Source organism: Melospiza melodia, chromosome 1 (assembly GCF_035770615.1).
Source record: "Melospiza melodia melodia isolate bMelMel2 chromosome 1, bMelMel2.pri, whole genome shotgun sequence".
NCBI lineage: Eukaryota > Metazoa > Chordata > Aves > Passeriformes > Passerellidae > Melospiza > Melospiza melodia.
In genome coordinates this window covers 83,268,121-83,292,566 of record NC_086194.1, presented here as the reverse complement: position 1 = coordinate 83,292,566, position 24,446 = coordinate 83,268,121, and positions in this window count along the sequence as shown.

Below are 24,446 nucleotides of genomic sequence, written 5' to 3'. Positions count from 1 at the left end.
GCAACAATATGGGGACATCAGCACAGCTATGACATTTTCTAAGAGAGTATTTTAGTAATAAGTGCCTGGGTTCTCCTCCAAGAACAGTTTGCTTCTGGCTCCCTTCCTCTTCTCCATACACTTTTCAAGTTTACAGGACATTACAATAATGTTTAGGAAACACAGGTAAAGAGAAAGAGTGATTTCAAGCACAGTACAGCCTCAGAACTAAAACTCCCCAAGAAGTTTATCCACACCAATCTTCCAATCATTTTCAGAACAAAAACAGAAAAATCCTTCTCTACAGACCTGGCAGACACAGCCCTCTTCCCTTAAACTCCCTGTGCTTCAGCCTCTCAACTCCTTCCCTCTTTCCCTCTGTTCATTCTGACCAGGCAGTCCTGGGCTCCAGCTGGCATCTCCTGGGCAGTTTTGGACACAGGAGCCAGACTGAAAGACAGCCACCCATGAGGAAACTGCTATCCAGTTCATGAATATCAGCATAGCTCTGCCCTCATATTTCCCATACACAAAGAAAGCCCTTTGTGACAGTATTCCTGATTGACTTCAGCTGATGGAGAATTCCCCTAGTGCCAAAAGAGACTGTCTCCCCAGATTTCCCAGGGAACCACATTTGCCTTCAAAAACACAAATCTTATTAAGGATGTCAAATACTGGAAAGTATAAGAGTTCTCAAGACATTTAATGGGGAAGTCAAACAGAATAGCAGTTCCAAGGTATACAGGTCTCAGAAAATGGGCTAGAACCAGGCCTTCAAAGCTGCAACAGAGCAGAAACTCCCAGAAGACTCTTCTGCTGGTAAAAGGATTCTGCACACTTAGAATTAATGTAAAACTTAATTAGAATCTCTGTGAAAAAAAAAGTCCATTTGGAGGTAATTATAAAAAGAAGGCAGTTATAACAATTATTTATCATCTCTATTTTTGGCAGAGAAATCAGGGACCTCATTTTTGGAGGCATTCAACAAAAGTAACAAGCAGTCAGGTCCTGCTGGCCAGCACAGAGAGACTCTGAAGGGTTTCCACCTGCTCTCATCACCTCCCCTCAGCCAGCATTATTGATGTATAACCAGCTGAGTTATTCCACAACACAATTGTTATTTCAGGATCTCAACCTATCGCCTCACCTGTGAGCCACTCTTCCTCACCACCATCCCCATGTCACCAGGAAATCTGACTTCTCCTCATACAGCATGAAGCAATGTGTTGCCTTGTGGCCACAGGACAACACCACCAGACAGATGTCCTGGTGCTGTGCAAATTTCAGCTGATGCGTCATGGAGCACAGGAGGCTGGCCAGCGGTGCGCCAAAATCCTGCTTCATGTGCGTTGGGAAATAGCCTATAGACAATGCTCTTGGGAGCCATCTACTGGCATTCAGGAATTAACCATTTGCATGTCCACAGAGACATTAAAGAGCCACTTTTAACTCCACCACCTCAGCGTACCTCCAAAACTCCTGCATTCATCACTTGAATCTTTTGAGGGATCACCTGCAAGCTGGTTATTTAACCACAGCTAAGCATTATGGACCTATTTATTAGTTACTCCTAGCAGCTTATGCTCAGTGTGCTACCTAAATGTTACCATCTTTCCTAACATGCTTGGAGCCCAAAACCTGGAAAGCATTGTAGAAGCCATGTTATTTTGATGCTAAATGCAAAGCCCTAGTAGGCAAACTTGAGAAAAGCAGGAGGAAATTCCAGGCCACACAGGAAACTCAAATACCATCATTTGAAGACTCAATTCCATGACTGGAAACAGGGCAAAGAAGACAAATAAATTCCCAGGAACTAGGTGGAAAGAGGGTAGAGGGTAGCTTCAAGCTGCAGTGGAACATCACCACTGGGACGAGAACATGAGAAGCATGTGGACAAGTACCCAGTCCTTGAGTCTGGATGAGCTGGTCTTCCCCTACCACAGCATGAGAGTGTGAACACAGCCCCTTGGGCTACTCCAGATACATTGCAGGTGTCAAATTGGGAGAGAGCAGATGCTGATTATGCTACATCTCATGCTTGGATGGTTTAAATTGCTTCCCTACTAAGTGCAGGTCCAAAGGCAAGGAAAGACTCCCAGCAGTATTGTTGTAAGGGCTGAGGGTAATTAGAGGGGAAAAAGGTACATGTTCAGAAAAAGTAGTTACCTTTCCAGGAAAGAAGAATTTTCTGGCACAGGGATGCACTCACAACACACATCAGTTCCCAAGCCTGAGGGCATGACCCAGCTACATTTATGCTGTACAGAGGACAGACCTGCCAGCAACCACTGCTCACCCAAAATGCAGGGAAGAGTGCGGCCAGCAGGTGCAGGTCCCCAGCCCTCAATGCCCAGGATTTCAGGTGGAGGCAGAACATGTGCTTCACATGGCAGCCCTGGCACCTGTGTGGTTAACCAGCTGATGCACTGTGTGGTTAACCAGCAGATTAAGAAAAAAGTCTGGGGCAGACTCCCAGGACAAAGAGTACAGCCAGACCAAAACTGATTCAGAAATAACAATGTCTTCCAGGAAGGTTTCAAAACTAGTGCCTGGGGACTAACAACAAAGTACCAGGAAACCAGCAAAGAGGAAGTGATTCATGTTTATCCTACTGGATTTTGCATGGCAGAAGGTTTCCAGAGCATTCCAAGAGCCTAGCAGACACAACACAGGTGGGTACCAAAGTAGAAAAAGAGAAAACCCCATATTTATCCTGTGGGGATATTGTGCTGTAAATTCATCAACCAAAGAGCAGAGGTGAGAGCCCATGAAGTAATGTCATTGCAACACACATGTGCAATATTTATTAACCAAAAAGACATTAAGTTAGTTTACATATACACAGATTAAAAGGATCTCACTTATCACACCACCTGCCAGTTACAAAGGAGACTATGGCAACTTAAATATGTATATCCAATTGCCATTGTGTTTTGTACTTGGGTTTCGATTTAAAGCTATGTTATTTCAAAATTAAAAGTAGACCCAAAAAAGCCCTGCTCATATATCACCTCTACATCAACGCTCAGTTTTCCGTCAGCCATCATTAAAGCAATACTGCATTAAGACCTAAAATGCTGCCAATTTTCTGTGTCCTTTGTCAAGGTCCAGTAAATTTCTTGGTGTGAAGTGGTGCTGTTTCTCAGTCCAATAGTAGTAATGCTCCACGTATTTGGGTTTCCCCCCCCCTCCTCTCTCTTCATGTCGTTTTCTGTGCCAACTTGTTTTAGTGAGGCTGTCTGGCATACTTTCCATTCCTTTTAATGGTTGAAAAGAAAACATTTTTCATCAAATGGAAGCACTTTGAACATAAACTATTATGAAGAAGAGAAAAATATTTTTTTTCTCCTTTAGAATGCCACTTTTGTAGGGAACTAAACTAATTTTTTGAGGTGCTTAATATTGCTAAATTTAGAAAGTCAAGTAATAGCAGTCCTACATGGGCCAAAGGATGATCTAAGGATGAGGAAAGCAATAGATCTTTTCAATAATTGAAAGAATTTGGAATGTTCCCACAGTGAGAACAGACTTAGCAAATTTCTCTGGAAGCAGGACGCTTAGATGCATGGAATATTTCAGCTACAGTAGTAACCCTGCAATGGTCTTTGCTGGAAGTGGATGTCAGCCTTAAGGGAATTATATTAGACATACAGTCAGACAAGGCAGGCACCCCAGGGAATAGCTCCTTGCATAAATACAAACACACCACCTGCATGCATGTCATTGCTTCCATGATGCCACACCTACCCTTTCTCTTCTCTCTACCTGCCTTTTAGAAAACCAGAATTTGATGCCATGCTATTTTGAAATATCCACAGCTTTCCTTTCTGTGCACACGTCATCCCACATGCAAGTAAACACGAAGCCATTGGGACAATCATTCCCAAAACAATCCACAGTGGCACAACCAGGATGTTGATGCCCATGTCTGCATTCAGGACTGTGTTGTCTAGCCCTGTGACACTGGGAACTCCATGTCAGATATTCACAAAGAATACTAAATACTTTAGGTTCTCAAGAGAGAGGGCATTTCATCTGACAGGTGATTTGATGTCAAAGTCTGATTTACTGCTTCTCACCACAAGCCACAGAGAATCCCCCCCAAGTGTGCTCACCCATCTTGGATGACTCAGGTTCAACGCTGTAAGTCCCTCTCCTACCCAGCAGCAAGTGGTTCACCCACAGAGCTCTGAACAGAGCAGCTCAGGACTTAGGATGGAAAATTCTCTGTGCAGGGCCCAGCTGTTTTGGTACAACAACCACAGCTTTTAAAAATCCACAAACGCAACCTGTGCAGCTTTTTTGGAGTGTCCACTCCAAGCTGCTAGTCTCCACCCTCGAGACATGTGCAAGGCCAGCTGAGTTCCTGAGGCAGAGAAACACCATGGCCAAGTCCAGACTGGAGCATGTTCTGGGGTTTTTTCCATTCACAGCAGAATGGCAACATACTTGAAAAAGCAGCTCGAAGCAGACGTTATTCAGGGATCCAGGGAGCACCACACACACGTACCTCGTGTTGGGTCCCCTCCCAACACAAGTTCTTGTATTACGAAATCTAACCACAATTACTCTTTTATAAAATACTGCAGTGTCAAGATCCTGCTGAGTCCCAAGTCTGAAATTTTAAAAAAAGAACATTTACAACTAGCCTTGCTCATTTGGAGCTCAACCACAGAGACCTGATTTACAGAAATCAAGGAGTTGATCCAGCTAGAATAATTCCAGACTGATGAAGGGCCTCAGCTGCAAATTACTACTGTTTTGTCCACTCTGTCTTAAAACTGCCTGTTTCCAAACATGCAGCTCTTGTAGAGACAGCTTGGGTTAGGGAAGCAGCATTTCTTGTTCTTATATATATTCTTAGTGTGATTTAATATGCATAAACAAACCAAGCTTGGTTTTCAAAACATATCCCAACAAGTTACCTTTTTTTTTTTCCTGACAACATTGGACAGTGAACACCAGAAATTTAACAACAGCTCATTGACTGTATGCTTCCTATTTTTTTACTATTTTTTTGTTCAAGTTACAACAGGTTTATTATATAAATTACTACAAAAACAATGAGTACAATAGCTGAAGTTGGAGCCTGGACACTTGCAGCCTGTCCTTGGCTGTGTGCAGCTTGCCTTACCTTGGATGAGGTAACCTGTTGCCCTCAGGTATTTAATAACTGGGAACCAGAAACAGAAGGGCAAACCAGTTGCAAGGGTTGCACAGATTCTTAATTTTTTTTTGAGAGAGAGGACAAGCAGGAAATACAAAAAGAGAGCTTGGGCTTACCAAGCTCAGTGCTGCTTGGTGATCTGTACCCCTGAACATCTAAGCCAGCAGTTTCAGTTCCAGGCTGAACAGCAGTTTGCCTGCAAACTGCAATGAGGTACAGCTGTTCATCAGGCCAAGAAATCCAAAGGAGGATTCTCGCCAGGGATCTTGGGGTTTTATGAGGCACTGAGTGGTGACAGCATCTCTGGGCACTGGGAACACATGGAAACCTGCAGGCACATGACTGTGCTGAACAAAAGAAAGATGGTTTCACTTCTGAACTCCTCAAGCCTCCAGAAAAAAGGCCCTGCAAATGTTCCAGCAAGATATCCCGGACCAAACACATTCAATTCACTGGAACAGGCAGTAAAATTTTAAGTTACTTTCACAGAATGTACCTAATTATGTCATCACAAACTATAAAGGCTGTAAGAACACATGCTGGAGCCAATATCTTGACATCATGCACACATGCTTAATGTCTTACTAAATCTTACAAGAGCGAGAATAACATCTTTGTTTAACAACAAAGAAGCAATGCTGGGTTTACTTGTCTTAATCACCTTATGTATAAGATTATTTTTCCTAGAAATCCCTGCTCGTACGAATAAATGTTTGCTGCAATGTCACTACAACAGTGCTGTTTTCCACTTGCTGTTTAATTTTCCTTCTTCTGGAGGAAGATTCTCAATGTGCTTCACAGACACTAGATCAGGTGTAATTTCTGCTTTCTGTTTTCAAATTATTCATGTAAAAATAGGACTATGATTAAATGAAACAGTGTAATACACCCAAAATAACTACAGCAGTAACAACTAGATAATACTTTTAGCTGCTTCTGTGAAGAGTTAACCAAGCAAAGCCATTAAGGAGGAAAAACCTGAATGTTAGGAAATGTTTGTGGAAATCAAATTTGGGACTTGAAATTTTAAGTATCTGCACCCAAATCCTGATTCCAACAATGCAATCAAAGTAACCAACACAAATTTTTTATCCCACGTAGTCATAACAAGCTGCTTGAGAACAATCTACAGATCACGACAATTTCAGTGATGAAAAAATCATGAAACTCCTACACTGTTCAGAAATCATTTAAACACAGGAATATTAGTCTTAAAAGCATCAAATTTTTAAATATTTTATATTTTAAACTACCTTTGAAGAAAACATACATGTTAAAAATACTAAAAAATTCTATAAAATACTTGAAAGATATGAGCATAAGAAACATAATCAATATAAGCAATGTTCCAATATGCACATTCACCTTCTATATTAACATCTCTATGTCTCACCAGAACTCTAATTCATTGGAAGCAGTCATCCATTTCCATCTTTTTACAAATATGACTTTTAGACAAACTTCAGATATTCAGTTACTAGGTAAACTATAATATCTGCTGCGTATATGGTTGAAACAGCAAAAGCCAAAAATTATCAGGGTATTAATATTTAAACTCATCATTTCTGCAAAGCTCCTCATATGTATCAGCATCATGACTGATGGATGGGATGGTACAAATAGGAGGGACCAGAGGTAAATCCCCCGCTTAGATATGTTCCTTGGGAACTAAAGAGTAATAAATAAGGTATTGATGTGAAGAAATACTCAGAGAACAGTGTTTCAGGGCCACATCTGGAAAATGATCCTGAGAAATGAAGAAGAATATTGAAGAGGAGTATTTATGGCAAACACAGGCAAGAGCCAAAACACAAGGTATCGCTCAGGGTATGAAGAAAAAGAAAAGAAAGAACAAATTTAATTGTCAGCCTCCAACTTGTCCTGGCTCACCAAGCTATCGCTTAAGATATTCTATAAAGTGGCATGTCTCTGTTGCAGACTTCTGTAAGGCAGATAAAGCAAAAAAATAAAGCCTGTGTCTGAGGCACAGACCTGCACAAGGAGACATGCCCCAAGGGCAGCAGCAACACCAAAATTCTCTCTTCTTGAATCCCCAGCTGTCCAGCCTCCAGGCACTCACCTCTACAACCTTTAGGCACACCAACAAATGAAAGGTGACAGCTACACTCTCCCTCTTCATTCCCTTCCTCTAGCACTGGGAGCACAGGCAAGAGAGGAGCCAAAGCAGCAGTCACTGGGGATGAGCACTGCCATTCTCTTGGATCTCACAATGCAAGTTTACCCTGTCTGTGGCTATGTGCTTCCTGGGATCCCCCTCTGCTTCCTAACATGCTCCATTTGCCCCCACTCTCCACTGCCTGTCTTGCCTGGCAGTCAGGTGTCAGGTTTTTATCCTTTTTTTCCGTACCTAGTTGACACAGTGTTGTGACCTCAGCCCAGCCAACAACTCTGCCTTGGCCAAGAAGCTCAGAAGAGAAGTTCTGACAGCAATTATTTTGTCAGCTTTATTAACCACCTCAAGCAGTGAGTTCTGATGACTTTCTGGCTAAGCACATCCTTCCTCCTCTTCCTTTTTCACCCTCTAGATCAGAGATCACAGTAACATAGGGATGTTGGAAAGCACATTATGCATTATGCTCCTAGCAGGTCCTCAAGGAAGCATAACAGCAGCAAGTTCCCACTTTTCCTAATTATACTCCCATTAATTTGCATATTGATGGAAGAAGAATCAATTACAAATTTCTATTTATCCTCATAAACTTCACAGGACAGATCATGAAAAGGAGGGTTTGGGAAACCTTAAACAAAAAAGTCTATTCTGAATTGGCTTAACATACCAGAAAATTTAATATATTACAAACTAAAGAAATACACATGCATTGTTTTTATTTCAAGTAACTAAATATTAGTCTGGTTATAATTACTACTTCCAATCTTTCAAAGACTTAATTCAGTTTTTATGTGTCTTAGTCCCAACATAACTTAGCTAAGATATTTTGAATTGGAACACACCACCACAACTATGGGTCCACCTCTGGAGTTCCTGTTCTACCACTGGTGGTATCCCACACAAGTATGTGAGGGAGTCTCACTTAGCAAGAGTGGTCAAATACATCATAGCTGTGCATATATTTTCAGAATTTCAGCAGAGAAAAGAAAACAATTGATACCAGTTCTCACACCTTGAAATAACATACCAGTTACAGCGTTCTGTCAGAACCACAGTGATATCCAGAGAACTCCAATGCTGTAACACAAGGCTCATGAGAATTGGCTGGCAATTTTAGCATCATAAACTACCAGGGAACCTACCTGCTTATGTATTCGATCAAGCAGGAACTTTTTTTACTTATTATACAATCTGAGTTGTGGTTATAAATGCATAAAATTACCCAGTGTACTTTATATAATTTTCTATCATAAAAGAGATGTTGGCCTTTTGGCTACACTGCACAGGAAAGAGCAGGAAAGAGATCTTTTTGGATAAATGAGTTCTGAAACTGGAATAGTGACAGCCAGGTCTCACTGAGACGCACCTGCTCCAAACAGGCCAATTCATGCAAGAGAAAGGCCTAAGGAGCTGCTGCTCTCACTTTTAGCTGACTGCATCACCTCACCGGAGGTGCTCTCCTGGACATCATGTCACATCAGTGTGACCTGGATCCAGCAAATGAAGGCCTTGGCAGAGTTCTCATAGACACTTCTGGATGAGCGGATGAAAGAGGTTTTCAGAAAGCTACAGCCTGTGAAATCTGAAATGAATGTGAAAGTGGGGATGGCACTGGACAATAGCAAAAGGGACAAAAGATGACTCATGCATTAGAGTCCAACTGTCCAATTAGGAAACTATTTGTACCCTTTTATTGGCTAACATCCCTCCACAAACAACACAGAAAACTAGAAAATGTGCACAAAATGTGCTCCAGCTAGAACCCTCCTAGCCTTGTTCGCATATGAAAAAAAAATCAACTCTTGATTTCCTACTTCAGAAGTAGCTCAAGTGGACTGAAGAAACTGCCCACTTGGGAGTAATCTTCCAGCGACTAATTCCAGCATCATTTTGCAAGTGGGATACTGCCCTTAATTCCAGCAATGCTGTTAGCTGGGAGGCCTGGATACATTAATACACGTGCACAAAAGAAAAATGTTTCCATTATTTGCCATTTTTACTAGAAGAAGCATCTTCGAGAAAAAAAAGGCTGAAATCAAGGCAAAATAGCTTTTCATGTGAGGAACAGAACAAAGTCATTAGCTCTCCCAGAGGGTACATTTGTGTGCTGTCCCACAGGGTTTAAAATTCCTGACCTGTAAAAGGAGGGAAGTCTGGATTCCCTTCTCATTCCTGTCATCTTTATCTGCTCTCTCTGCATAAGTAGGTATGCTTACAAAGAGCCACTTTACAGGAAATATGCTTAGATCTAAATGGATGTCCCTTTTGGCACTGAAGATATATTTTAATGTATAGTAGCCCACACTGTGGCAAAATAAAGAAAGAAAAAAATAAAAACCTTGCTCAAGTTCCCCAAGCCTTTGCTGTGAGCCAGAATAGATTAAGAAATTACAATAAAGAGAAGATTTTGCTTTGAAGTTTTTTATCTGAGTGTCGCTTAACTATGTGACTGTTGTGGACACCTAGCCACACATCTCAGAGGACAAAAGGAAAAGAAAGGAACATGACATCTGCAGTTGTGGTGCAGCAGAACAATCTGCAGCCTAACTCATCTTCCTGATCTTACAGGCAGGTAGAACTCTTGCATATGCATTTAAACACTGCAGCATCCTTACTTACTCTTTCACAGGACAGAAGAGGAAGAAAAAATATTAATAAAAAAAAAGAAGAAGCTTTATCCAAAGTCTGCTTCTTAGCAGGAATCTTAGCATTTCACTTGCTGAGCACTTTCCACCCCCAAAGCATCCTCCATTAAATGGAGAAATGCAGCAAGTTATAGGCTGAATAAAGTTGTAACCTGCACTGATAATGCCTCTGTAATTCATGCTGCTTAAATCATTAGTTATGTAGGATCTGGCAAGCCAACAATCCTTGCTCAAATTACAGAATCTCATTAGTTATGCCTTTTATGAGTCTTTTTCTACCTAGTTTGAGGACATTTGGCCCATGTTCACAGTTCAGGAGCTAGAGAACAACCTTCCAAAGAACTAAATATTTAACTGATTAAAAGCACAAAAATCTGTCTGGTGAGCCTATGCGTTTGTGAAATTTTCAGTACTTCCACAATGAGCCCTAGCTCAGAAAAAGATAACCAGAAACAAACAAGACATTAAGAAATAAGACTTGGAGCTCATGTGCATGTATGAAATACTGAAGAACATGGTTTGTTTCTTTTAAGGGCAGCAGGCCATGACAGGCACAGCCCTGCTAGCAGCTCCACTTCGAGACTGCTCAGAATTTAGTGCTGCTCTCCAGCATTTTCCTTCCCTGTGCATGTTCAGTTTCCCACCTATACAGTGGAAAAGGGAAGATGGAAATTTTTCAGTTGGACCAAAGATATAAGAACCAGGCACCACTGACTAAAGCCCATTTGCTTTCAAAATCCAGACATTCTCTTGTTAAGCTTTTTAGGTCACAGCTAGTGACCTTTATTTTATGTACTGCAAGGCTATTCCAAGCAAAGCAACATTTCTGTATGATGCTCTTTTACTAACAGGGCTGGACAGAAAAATGCCCGAGGTAACAACACTAGATGTTATTCAGGCATGGAGAACAAGTGCCTTTCCAGGGTTTCCCTCAAGAATTAGCCTCTGGAGCACACATGCACCTGGCTTTGCCAAGGAGGTGTGGTGCTGTGGGTGTTTTTCATGCCTGAAAAATGAGTCATAGCTTCAGCCCACAAAAGCAAACCTAATGAAAGGTGAGATTCTTTTCCCTTGCAACCCTTTGACATGTTTCTGTGAAGATGCCCAGTTACTGGAACAAGTACAGCCAGGGAGCATCTGCTGTTGCTGTCCAACTATTGACAGGAGCTCATGCCAACATACACTTTACTTACAGGCACTTCTCCTTAGTAATGCTGCATAATGCTTTGTAAATAAATAAATGTACCAAAACCACTTAGTCTTCATGGTGAATAAGACTAGAGGAAGCCACTGGAGACAAAAACACCAGCACATGGAATCTTACTTGTCACATATCTATTCTAGTATTCCTGCCTCTGGCCTGAGCCATGTACTGAGTGTCTTAGAAAAAGAAACAAGAAAATCTGTGAGAGGTAAGGTTTCAGATATACCACTCCTTGGAAGGTTTTTGCTGTGTTTGTTTGTTTTGGTTTGGGTTTTTTTGTTTGTTTGTTCTTGGGGTTTTTTGTGGTGATCACTAGATGTTTAAAGCTTGAGGTGGGACTTACACCTGGAAAGTTTGTTAGCATTAACAGCTATAATTCTGGATATTCTGGTTATTGATACAAAAACTGTTCAATCCCTTGCCTAATCCTGCTAAATCCTCTGGCCCAGCAATGCCTTATGGCAACCATTTACACAGTGAAATCACATCCATGGTCAGGGACTCCAGAGCTTGCAGGCCTGCTGCCATGGAGTTGGTTGACACAGCAGCTCTGTGGGCCTGAGGAGGCTCAGCACTAGCTGGGACTCTTGGCCTACAGGACAGAATGAAATACCAAGAGCAGTGGCATTCCATCAGCCCTGCTGGGAAGCAAGGTGCGAAAACCAAGGCAGAGGTTGGCTTCTGGCCCCCAAATTAATTCAGAATAATTTTGCTATCTGCATCAGGCATCTACATCAGTATAGTCCTGTCCCCATTCCTGGCACTTAGAGCAGAACCCAAAGCTCTATGACATCTCTCAACACTCATGGATGATCCAGGACTTCTGGGTTCCAAAGTCCTTTTTAGTTAGGATGCTTGGCAAACAACCTACTTGAGAAATAGAGCTACTGCTGAAGCAGTAAGCTTACAGCTTGGGCTTTAAGGCTTTATTTCAAAGTCAAATCAAAATAGACCATGAGAAAGATACTTAATTTTTGACTTGCCATAGAAAACTTAATCTTTTTTTTTTCTCTCCCTCTATTTTAAATGAAGCCAAGGTTTTAACTTCTTTTCAAAATCCAAAGTTTTGCACCTGTGCCAAACATGCATTTGTAATTCATGCAGTCCTTACTGTAGTCACTGCAGGACCACTGAAAGGTGCACACAGCTTGCCCTAAAGAAGAACAACTACAGCCAGGAATTTGTGCATGGTCCTTGGGATGCTTTCTATCAAAATAGGTGGTGAAAATTGCAAACTAGGGACTGCAGACATGATGTGACACACACAAAAGTTTATCCTTATTATGATTTGTTATCACTACTGTCCACCGTTCAGGGACAATTAAAAGTAGCAAGTTGGCTTTGATGTGCCAGTTAAGAACTTGCTGCAGAGAGCCCAATGCAGTGCACGGACGCACCCTTGTTGAAAAAAGTCAGAATGGCTTTGCATTTGAATCTCCCCAGGTGGACTACTACAGACCCCTATAACCACATGCCAGTACCCCTTATAAAAAGATTCACCTGGGCAGTTTGTGAGAGGTTCTATATTCTGGCACTATGGTGGCTGCACTAACATTATTTTAAAAAGTAAACTAGGCATAGATCAACATTACTTATGATAGCTTAGGAACTGTCAGGCCTCTGCACAATGCCAGAGTCTCACTTGGAATCTGCAGAGGCTGACTACTAAAAGTAGTCCATGAGAAAATTCATGTTGTAGATCATTCTCTCAATATATTTTAAAAACAAACCAAAACAACACCAACAAACCCACAACAAAACAAAAATCTTGTCTTCATGAAGGAGACATTCTATATGAATTGAAGAGAGAAACAAAAGTAATACTTTTGGCAAATATTTTGTGACATGACCTATTTAGAAAGTCATCAGTGTAATATCTGAGGTGAATCTCTCAGACAGAAGTAAGGCACTTCAGACTATGTCAGCATAAGTATTTCTGGTGGTTTTGGCGCTCTGCAAGGTCTCAGAGAAGGCTGAAAATTGATAAATCTGGAGGAAAAGAATGAAGGTTTAAAAAAGGAAATAAAACCACTTTGGATCATTTTTTAAAGTCCTGTGACATTTAGACCAATTTCAAGATATCTTGAGAGAACACAGAGAAAACTCACAACCTTTGAATACTTGGATTTGGCTGCCATGGACAATTCCACTGGTATACACATCATTATGGGATTCAGATCAAAATCAATCTCCTTGTTGCAAAAATTCTTCACAGGCTTAATCTGGCCAACCAGTGAACTGTGCCCCCTGTATTCAACAAGTACTGGCTTTCTTTCTGTCCTTTCACTCGTTCTTGCCTTTCTCTCCCACAACTCCCTGCATCTGCTTTGTGATTCACCAATATACCCATACAAACAAAACTCAGCGGCAGCAACAAAAAGCAAGCTCCTACTCTCACAAAGACTTTTTTTGCCACCTTATTTTCCTCTTGATTTCTCTCCCCTTCCACTACAGTTCACCATTTGCTTTGGTACCTCTGCTGATGTCCTGACTGCAAAAGACTTCTCAGACAAAGAAAGTTGAGGCACCTCACTGCCACATCCCTTACCTTACTCTGTATAATCACCTCTATACCCATACCAGATGGCATAAGCTATACCCTGGAGTGGTGGTGGATACTACGTGAGGGATGCTTTACAAAATAAAATGTATCATACAGGCTTAATATTAGAATTGGAAAAAAACAAAACAAAAAAAACAAAACAACAAAAAAAAGAAAAAACAACAAAAAAACCACAACCAAAACAAAAACCAAACACCAAAACTGACAAAAAAATCCAAAAAAAAGCATGATGCTAAGACTAGAGACTGCTAAGGTAGGAAAAAGTACAGTTATAAAATAGATAGATTTTAGTGCTTCCCAGAAACAGCATGGCAATATCTTCTCCCATTGACAAAACATCACCTACAGCAACATTTCTGTATGGTAACAGTAAACCCTTGGTGACTCTGCTTCAGAAAGAGCATTAGACTTTAAATCCTCCCTGAGCACATTTATGTTTAGCAGTTTAACACAGCCCTGGAACAGCACAACAAGGACTAGATGCATATCTACACATCTATAACTTGCAAATAACTTGTAAACTTTATTGATTTTGGAAGGCAAGGCCAGGTATTTCACATGTTTCTCAATTTAAAACATTCCATGCAAACGTACATTTATGACAGCACTTGGGGAATGATATCTATTTATATGTGAGCTAGCAGATTTTGACTCGAAGACCTGCAACAACATCACCTCTGTAGCTGCCTGGAGGATGGAAAAACCACCACACAGGTAAAAAGCTGCAACCTTTCCTTGGGCTGCTTACAGTGGGAAGCCAATAGACAGCAACTCCAAGTGCACATTCACCACGTATCAGATATTTGCATCAGATGGAGAGGAAGAGCATCTCTTCAAAAGATGCAGGACATAATAGGCAGTGTTAAGAATCCTACCCATATATACTTAGATCCAGACCCTAAAGAAATTCAGCAGAAAAATTGCATTTCATGGAATTATTATTTGGGTAATGAAGAGAAAGAGGAGTGCCAAAACAGACTGCAGCAAAGGACACTGACTACTTTTTCTTGCTCCATGCAGTTTTACTTATTTTCTCTGCTTGGTTGTAAATACAACAGCAGAAAAATCAGACCTTTGAATGGCCCATTCTCCCATCTGACTTCACCTTTTCAGGGTGAGCTTTTCTGACATTTCACTGTAAAACCTTTTCCAGTTTGTGTCACAACTCGGAGATCCTGTCCTTCAGACCACACTTCCCAAAATATATTCTCAGCCTCAAGGAGGTAAAACCTTTCATTTGGTCATCTGTGCTATTATATGACTTATATGTATATGCAAACCTTTTCGGAGTAAGCATAATAAAATACAAACATTGAATAAATATAATCATAAGAGTTATTTTGTTGCATGGAAGCACATATTGATCAAGTACCAATTATCACAAGCCTGAAAAAGATCTCCCATATCTGTCCAACTTATCAAGAAGGAAAAAATAATTCTGTGGTTAAGCACAGTTATGCCATGAATTTGGTCCGTCCAAAATATATTTTTGTCATTCCAAAGTTGTGACACTACTCTCTGCATATAGTACTAAAGAGAAAGAAGAAACTAGACATTAGGAAGCAGCAGTCCCCTCAAAAAACAAGGAAGACCAGCACTTAGTTAAGGAATTAAAACAGCAGCCAGTCCCAGAGCAAGAAAGATAGATGGCATTTTGTCCTGTAGGGAAAGTGGAGCTAAGAGGAAAATAAACAGCGCCTGGTAAATGAGACACTGGGCACAGGAGTACATTCAGGTCCCCATTTGACAAAGGAACTCCATATGTGGCACTTGGCTACTATCCATAGTCAAGTCATAGCAAATTTTAGGGAGCCTCAAGGAAGCATCCCTGTACTGCCCTAACCTAGGATACAGTGGAAACCCAGGGTCCTTAGAGGGCATTGTGTCCTGCATCATTTCAGGTGTGGTGCTGTCATACGCAACCATCTAATTTTGGAAGTCTAGGAACAGCAAAGAGACTGCTCCTTACAAAGTGAAGCTCCATCAACAGGCACATTATGAGAACAGGGAAGCAGTTCTCTCTCCATTCCCTATATTCCCCTTTCTTTCTTTCTTTGTTTTAGTCCCTCTCCATCTTCTGCTCAGAGATCATCCCACAGTCCAAACCCAGCATGCACTGCAGATTAATCAAAACAGTCCAGAAGTAACTCAGAAATTTCCTTAAACATTTGAGGTGAAGCATCAAGAAAAGAAAAATCCCTTTTGTCCTTTGCATCTCTCCAAGAAAAGCACATCATCATTAACTACCAAACACCATGCAAGCTTTTAGCCAAAAATAGGTTGATTGATATATTATGTGTTGGCTCATCTTATCTAAGCCTCATGAAACAAACTCCTTGCTGGTTTATTTTTTCCGCTATTGGAATTATTTATATTATTTGCCCTTCTAAAAAAATAAAAAAGAGCTAGTACCAATACAAACAACCCAGATACACTCCCTTAAACCACCAACAAATCATTAACTGAGCACCAAGTTAATAGCTTAAGAATATAAAGTATAATATATTGTAACAGCAGTGATAGAAAGAAAAAGATTTAAAGGGCATGGAACTATTAAAACTAGTTTTGAGAGAGCTCAATGTGAAATCAACCAGAAAATGATCATTCCACAACTATAAATACAAGTACTAAAAACAAAACAAAGTCTCTAGCTTTGTGAAAAAATCCATAAATTAAAAAAAAAAAAAAAAAAGCCGCCCCCTAAACCATTTTAGGGGAAAGTATTTAATGCAGCTATAAAATAAGGACTCTGTTTTCTTTATATTAAGTGTAGCTTTGATTGAGTTTGTGGAATTAAACACTAATGTTATTGTAAGTAAAACACAGGGAGCTGGAATTTGTGTTTGGCATATAATGAAGTGAGTCACAAAGCTGAAGGATGTGATATGCCTTTATATGGCTTAGTTAGGGTTACTTTTGATGCACTGTAATATAAAAGTATTCTTTATGCAAAGATACAAAAATCTTTGCAAACATGCATGTAAAGCACACAATCTAACATATGCACTGTAACCTGTAAGTACAGATTAGCATGTATAACACATTTGGGGTTTGGATGGATGTGTTTGATGTTCTCAATTACTTTGTACCTGACTGAGGGAATACATCATTTTAGTTTTTGGGGTCTTTACAGCTATTTTAGGTGTTATTTTAGGTGACCTACTGCAATTGATCATGCCTATAAAATAAACTGGCAATCAGAAAGCCGAGTCTTGCCAGGTCCAAAAATTTCAATCAAAAGTGTTACAGTCTTTGATGTTCTGGTTAAAGTTCCAGCTCCCAAATGTTAGCAGTTATGTGAGATCTAAAATTTCTCTATGAAGCTAACAGCAGTGTAAAAACACCCAAAACCCAACAGAACATGAAAGAAAACACAAAGAAACAACACAAAATTCAAAACAACACAATCACTTCAAATCATGGCCAAACTGGCACCTTGGAACTCAAAAATGAGAAAATACTTTAAAAGAAAATATACAGCTGCTTTATCACTCGATAATTTGCTTTAGTGTCCTGCATCTCACTCCATAAACCCTTTGGAGAATTAACTTAAGACCGTTCAAATACTTGAGACTGGTGGTACTAGAACACAGACAAGACATTAAATGACTCCACCTAAACACCTCACCCTGCACAATTTCCATCTCTCCTCTGCCCTGTCAAAGTCAACAGAGCCCAAGGTCCTTGTAAGCTGAGCCACCATTTTGTACAGATATTGCTAATATAATAGGACAACATTAGCATCCAAATTTGAGCTTCCAGGGTCTCTGGGATAGGACTAGATTAAGCTTCAAAGATGTTGAGGCTCTAGGTGCATACAAAGAGTCCTGTCATTTGTTCAGTTGTAGTGGTAAACTGAGACACTACAGTTCAGTTCACAGACACTACAATCTGTAATCTCAATCCTCTCAAAACCCTCTGCCTAGACTTCCTTGCTATATTTCCCATCAGGAAACAATAAACTAGGCAGGACATGTGTAAGGAATCTATGTGACAGAACACTAGTTGTAACAGATTTCAGGCTTAATGAAAAAAATTCAAAAGGGCAATAACACATATTTACTGGTGCCCAGCAGTCTAAACATGTATATTAGGCAGTGGCAAGTAGAGGAAATTTCTCTAAATGATGAAACAGCCAGGCAGTGTATGAAAGCTACTGCCATGCACCCACATTGCAATTAATGTAGCTAAATGTCTGATTCTGGACTCACTGGGGGTTGGATGCTTGAAAAGCCAAACAAAATGACTGGGGTTAAAATAAGGACAGCATTCACTATCAGCTGCATCAACACGACAGTGAAGACAGCAAAGAGAGAAAAGCCAAGAATCATTAAGTAACAAAGATGAAAGGAGAGCTGCAAGAGTAAACAGGCATCTTTGGTTTGTGTGGAAATGGAATGTTTCTTATGGAGACAACTTTGAACTTGATACAAATAGCAGACAAGCTATGATGGCTCAGAAAAGCCACAGCCAATCCAACATGCAATTGTACTGTAGCTGCTCCATGTACAGTTCTGAAATCTGCATTCCTTCTCCTTGCTAGCTCTCCAATAGCATTTTACTTTTCTGCAGGGAGAAGCTAGTCTGCACCTGTTGTTATGAATTATAATTTCAAATATAAAATGAAAAGGACAAGGATATATTGGTACAAAGTCTACTGTGAAGATTTAATATCTAGTGTAGGCATATTTGTGCAAACTGACATGCACTGGTACTCCACTGCATGTTTGGTCACACTGCATGTGGGCCTCTATGAATCTAAGTGGTCCTGGAATGACTCTGTGAAATCAAATTGGTTACCCACAGGTTTCTAGAGGAGATTATACCTAAGTGGTTTCTCTTTTTTGTTTAAGGATATACAAATGATGATATTATCACTGCAAGTAATGATGTAGAGTATTCTGCAGGCAAAGAGTATTCCTACCTAGTTCATCAGCATGCCATGGTGAAAGACTGGAACAGAGGCCATTATCACATAAAGATCCAAACCTCTCACTGGGATACACCCAAATAGCCCCATACTGGGAGCTGTAACACTTGGAAAGAGTGATCAGAGAGATCACAGGAGCAGCTTTCTCCTGTGCCTTCACATAAGGACCTGCTTTACAAAAAATCGCTAACAGCACTAATAGAGAATCAAGGACCTGCTGAGTACATTTCAACTGCTCTTCAGTGCTTTGATGCCGAGCACTTCCTGCAGACAAAAGGAGGAAGTATGCTGATAAGATGAATACATCTCACTACCCTCTGCACATAACCAAGTGGCATAAAAAAAAAAAAAAAAAGAAAAAGAAAAGTAAAAAAAGAAGAGAACCAAATTCCCTTTGGCTGAGAGGTTTGGCACATATGATCTGAACTCAATTGTGACAGCAATTAGTTTCCATGTTCCATGTGGAGGTTGGAAGGGAGCTCTGGATATCATCTTGTCCAAACCCCCACTCAAGCAGGGTCACCTAGAGCCTGCTGCTCAGGCCCACATCCAGATTGCTTCTAAATATCTCTAAGGAGAGAGACCCCCAGGGCAACCTGTGTGACCACTCAATGACCCTCGCAGTAATAAAAGTGTTTCCTGATGTTCAGAGGGAGCCTCCCATGTTTCAGTTTGTGCCCATTGCCTCTGGTCCTGTCACTGGGCACCACTGAAAACAGTCTGGCTCTATCCTCTTCCCTCCCTTGCTTCAGGTGTTTTTATACTTTGATTGTGATCCCCAAGCCTTCCCTTTTCCAATCCAACAGACATCTAAACAATCTTTCTTAAAGCTGGGTGTAAGCCAGCACACATTTCTGCTACCTGTACACATATATGTATTGGGAAGTAAACTAGGACTAATTCATTTAGTATTTTGTCCAATGGACATGATCATGACCCATATTGGGAACCTTAACTTATCTGTGAGGCTCTTTGCAATTCAGACCGAGTAGCTATGGGGTTTTATGTTTAAATATTCTTACAGGGAACGAATTCATTCGTCAGATTGCTTATGTGCAAATGTGAATTTTGCCACTTCAGCTAGTTCCACTTCCTAAAATTAGCAAAATATAAATACATGTCTTTCACACAAAGTTATCCTGAAATATCTGTTAGTACATGGTATGGAAAAGGTATCCCATGATAAAGTACATACCAAAGGCCTTGACCCTGGGACCAAAATGTCTACCTAGACACCTAAGGCAAGATGGAGTTTCCCAAGTGAAAATATTTCAGCTAATAGCTGAATCTAATATTTTGTTGGTGGAAGAGAAAATATAAGTATACAGCCTTTAAGTTGCAAAGATAATTTTCCAAATATTGGTTTCATGAATCATTGCTAATATTGCTGCCTGCCTTTGCTCAGAATTGTGCAGGCCTCTGAATCACAGATCTCAACCCCTTGTGTGCTGCTTCATAGCATTCTATCAGTGTCTTCTACAAGGTTTTAAAAATACCCCACAATTCTTCTGAAATGGTTTCTAGCTCCTTGAATGAAGAAGACCCAAGCAGAAGCCTGGAAATAGTCTGTAATAATCTGGAGTTTGACTATAGTTTAATTCCAGTAAATTTACACCAATTTAGTTACCAAGACAATTACAAATAAGTGCTAATTCCATTATGAACAGGGATTTTTTTTTTCACTCTACAGCACCTTGAAGCAAGTTTGAAGTTATACAAAAGTGACTATTCTCAAACTAAACATCCACTATCTGAATTTCAAATTTAAAGCTGATTAGAATTCAAGTAATGCCATGGTCTTATGGAAGCATGGCTTTCCTTCTACCCCTTAAACTACACATTAGATGAATTAATTCTTCTTCATCTTTGATTTCATAAATTCAATCAAGTTAGTACTTGAATTTACAAAAGCAGTTAATGTTAACAGATTTGGGTTTGTGCATCTCACTAGGAAAAAGCTGCCTCTTGAGGCAAAGAAAAAGAGCATGAAAGATGTCCAGAGAAGTCTAACAATGAACTTCTGTGGCAATCTACAGACAAGCTCTCTCCACTCTCCAAGCTTAGCAGGAACCTTGGCTCAATAAATCGGTCAGACTTGGGCTCAGTCATTTACACCTCTGGCTTCATCACCATTGATGGAGCTCTGTTTGTTCTCTGAGCATGACCTGTTGAACGCGTGACTTTAAAAGTTGGCCTCACCACACTTTGAACTATGTGCTACGTAGAAAGCACTAGTGTTTTCCAGGAAGCCTCAGTGTTCCCGCAGGAATACCGACCCAAATCCTGCGTGAGCACCTCCTGCCTGGGAGGTGAAGGATTAGCTTATCCCAGTGCAGCTGATCCCACTCAGGGCTGGTACATCATCTTGCTTAGCCACAAGCGCAGAAACACAGAACAGACAAGCATTTCAACACTTCTGGCTAGGGGATCTTGCCCTCAACACACATACTGATGCTTGTACATGGTCTCCTGGCTGTCTATACTCCTGTCCATCTGTTGGGATGGCATGGCGCCAGCTAACAAGGTAGCACGCCAGCCTCACTAGCACAAATGTGCCAAATAAAGTTCTGTTGAGTGCACTGCTTTCAGAAGACAGCAAGAGCCACATTCCCACTAAAGATAAATAGCAAGAAGCTTCTACATATCCCCAGTATTACTAAAGTTATTTTAGGTTTGATCTCCCTTTTATTTTCAATATTCAACCACCTTAACAACATGAAAGTCTTCACAAAGTTGTTAAATTGCCAGGCAAAACAGGCAGTGTTTTAAAAGACTCACTGGTAAGGCCATTGCATGCCTGCAGGAGGTTCTCTCCCTGCATCTATACACTCCACTAAAATCCTTAGGAAAGAACTTTCCCATCTAAATCTGCATATTTCTTCACTGTTTTCTTTCTAATTGATTCTACTCCTTCATATTTTAAGAGCACCTCTTTTCATCAAACAAAACTATGATTTTTCAAGCACTGATTAGCCTCTCAAATAGAGCCAAGAGTTCTTGCTGTTGGTAAGTATATAGGAAAGCCTTCACATCCAGTAGTACTCATTTAACTTCAGTTTTAATGGGAGCTTGAAAATTACAAAAACATCACAAGAATCTGTGATATTGTTGTATTCATAGAAGTAGAAACTTCCCTATACACACAAATTTAGGGGTCTGGAGAAATCAAGACTCCCTCCCTTTGGAAGTTCACATGTGCTTGTGCTCCTCAGCCTCAGTTCGCCAAGACCAGGAAGTCTGAAGAGCCACAATAGACAAGGGTTTAAGAGGCCAGACAGTTTGCCAGCTCTAGCCATGACTGGGCACTCTGGAAACACTGGAAATTCTCTCCTGGAAAGTTTTACACCTAAGCTGTGTATTGACCATATAAAAAGAGTGGGCCATAATTTGAGCTGGGGTGAGGGGAGGGGAAAAAAAAGGATTTTGGTAATAAACATTGTTAAAAAGAAGTAGGGAAATTGAAAAGACAGTATAGGCCTAAACAGAGCAAGCAGAAGCAACAGGAACTGATCCTCCCCCAAGTTAATATTCAATCCATCATAAAGATGCTCAAGCAGCCACAGAAAATGACAGAAAAGTTGGTTTTCCCTTAAGAAGCAAAGCTCAGACAAAGCTGCCTGTATACCTCCAAAGGTTTTTCCTCAGGAGTTATTTCTCTGAGCAGTACATTCTGAGTTTACTGGTGAGTAAAGGTTTAATGATCGTGGGCACCCTTTGTGCTCTTGCACAAGTGCTCAGTCCATGCTCCCCAGGCACCTCACAAATGGCACCATGAAGGGACAGAACCAGAGGAAGGTTTGTCTCACAAAGCACTTGACTGACAAACCAAGGGTCCTGCCTGCCTCTATCTGTATCAAATCCCTGGAAATATAACATGAACAGGAGAGTGTTCATTCATCCTTTTCTGAAGTCATCGCAGTAGTGGAGCCTTTTCTGCCCAGGTCAGTTCAGCCCAGTTATTTAACTGCTCTGTCACTCAGACCCCACTGCTGGGCTGGGCTCAGGTAGAGAGCTGAGCTGCGTGACTCCAAAACCAAAAAACAAGTTCCACCCCACCCTTTCCTTTCCCCTACAGAGATTCTGCTCTGTTAGCAAAAATAAAAGATCTGGCTCTTAGCCTTTAGTGCAGTTTGTCACTAGCAGCCCTAAACAGGGATCATATTCAGAAGCATCATTTCTGACAGCAATAGAATATGTGCTGGTGGGGGGAAACACAGGCTGTGGAGACAGACAGATCTGGGAGAGGTGTGCAATAGTAAACACAGCCAGCATGAAGGTAACCATCTGCTGGGAGGTTATTCTGACACACAAAATACTGAGCAAGCATGAATGAAATACAGCAAACCCCACACGAGCACCAGATGCAATCAAATCTGACCCTCTTGAAATTTTTATTTGCGTTAATGTTACCTTTTAATAACCTTTCACTGCTCTCTGCAAAGATAACAGGTGTCATTAAAACAGCTGTCACCGTGCCAATCTTCCCTGAGACACCTATTTATTTGGATCTTTCAAGAGAAACATAAATGAAATCAGTCATTCTATATTAGAGGGTTCCCAGGGACAGTTAGTTGATTGGCATCTCTTACTAGTGGGCAAGTCACTGCAAGACACTTGTAGAAGACGAGAGTTTTCCCTGAAGTCTTGATGCTTTAACATCTGACAGGAATGTGTATATACGTATGGATTGATTTTTTTCTTTTTTCTTTTTTTTTTCTTTTTCTTTTTTTTTTTTGATGAATGATATTCTGTGAAATATCAGAGAGAAAAATGTCAGACATACATTGCATAGCAATTGAGGGCTAATGAAGATCCAGGTATTAAATCAATTAAGAAGTATCAAAAGCTACCTAATCATCAAGGAACAAAATTGGCACCACAATATGTAGTGAGTATGCGAAAGCCTAATTTACTAAACATACCCTGCAGTCACATAATTGCATGTAATTTTACCAGCATAATTAACTAATTTAATTACCACTTCTCAAGTGCATCAATTATTGACATTACAGAGTTTTCAGACAGCAGAATTACTGTGTGGTACATTCAGAGAATGCAAAATGCTTTGTACGCCTATTTTCCAGTCACAGTCAACAACTGAGGGAACACAAGCAGCAAAGGAGAAGGAATTACAAGTGCACCACACAGAGCACAGTTTAGCAGTCAGGTTTAAGAGATGATCTACACAAAACCATGCATATGTGGGACTGAAAAGTCAACAGCAAATAACTGGAGAGACCAAGGAGGCAAAACGTAAGCATGGTACTAAAGCAGACAACTCTTGTTTCTGAACAGCAAGGTCTAGTTTAAATCACAGCTACCCAGGAGGGAATAATCTCTTTGAGATTTACCAGCTACCTTTATCTCTCAACCAAGGGCTTGATCTTACAGTATTATCTGCAAGCTTGTACAGGTGCACCAAGCTCCATTTACGTCCCTAAAAAGTCATAAAGGTGTTAGGTCTGTCTGCATAACTCTCAAAGAATCATCACAGCCCAAAGAGACTCAGACTAGGTTGTGATAAGAAACAGTATATGCTTGAAAAAAAACTCAAAATGGGCTGGGGTGGGGGGGTGGGGGGTTGTCTCTGTGTGTGAAAATACAAAGATGAAGTATGGATGCATTCTTATTAATTAAAATGTAGCTTTGCCATTTGGGATCATTACTCAGACTTGAAGAACTATTGATCCCCCCACTTAATGTTTAGACACTTTATGTAAATCTTTGCATAAACCCCTTTTGTTTCAGCAATGAGCTTTTCAAAGTCAAGAGAGATGTCAGCATCTGTTCCCTATGGAGTCTTAAGAGTCAGTGTCAGTAAAAAATG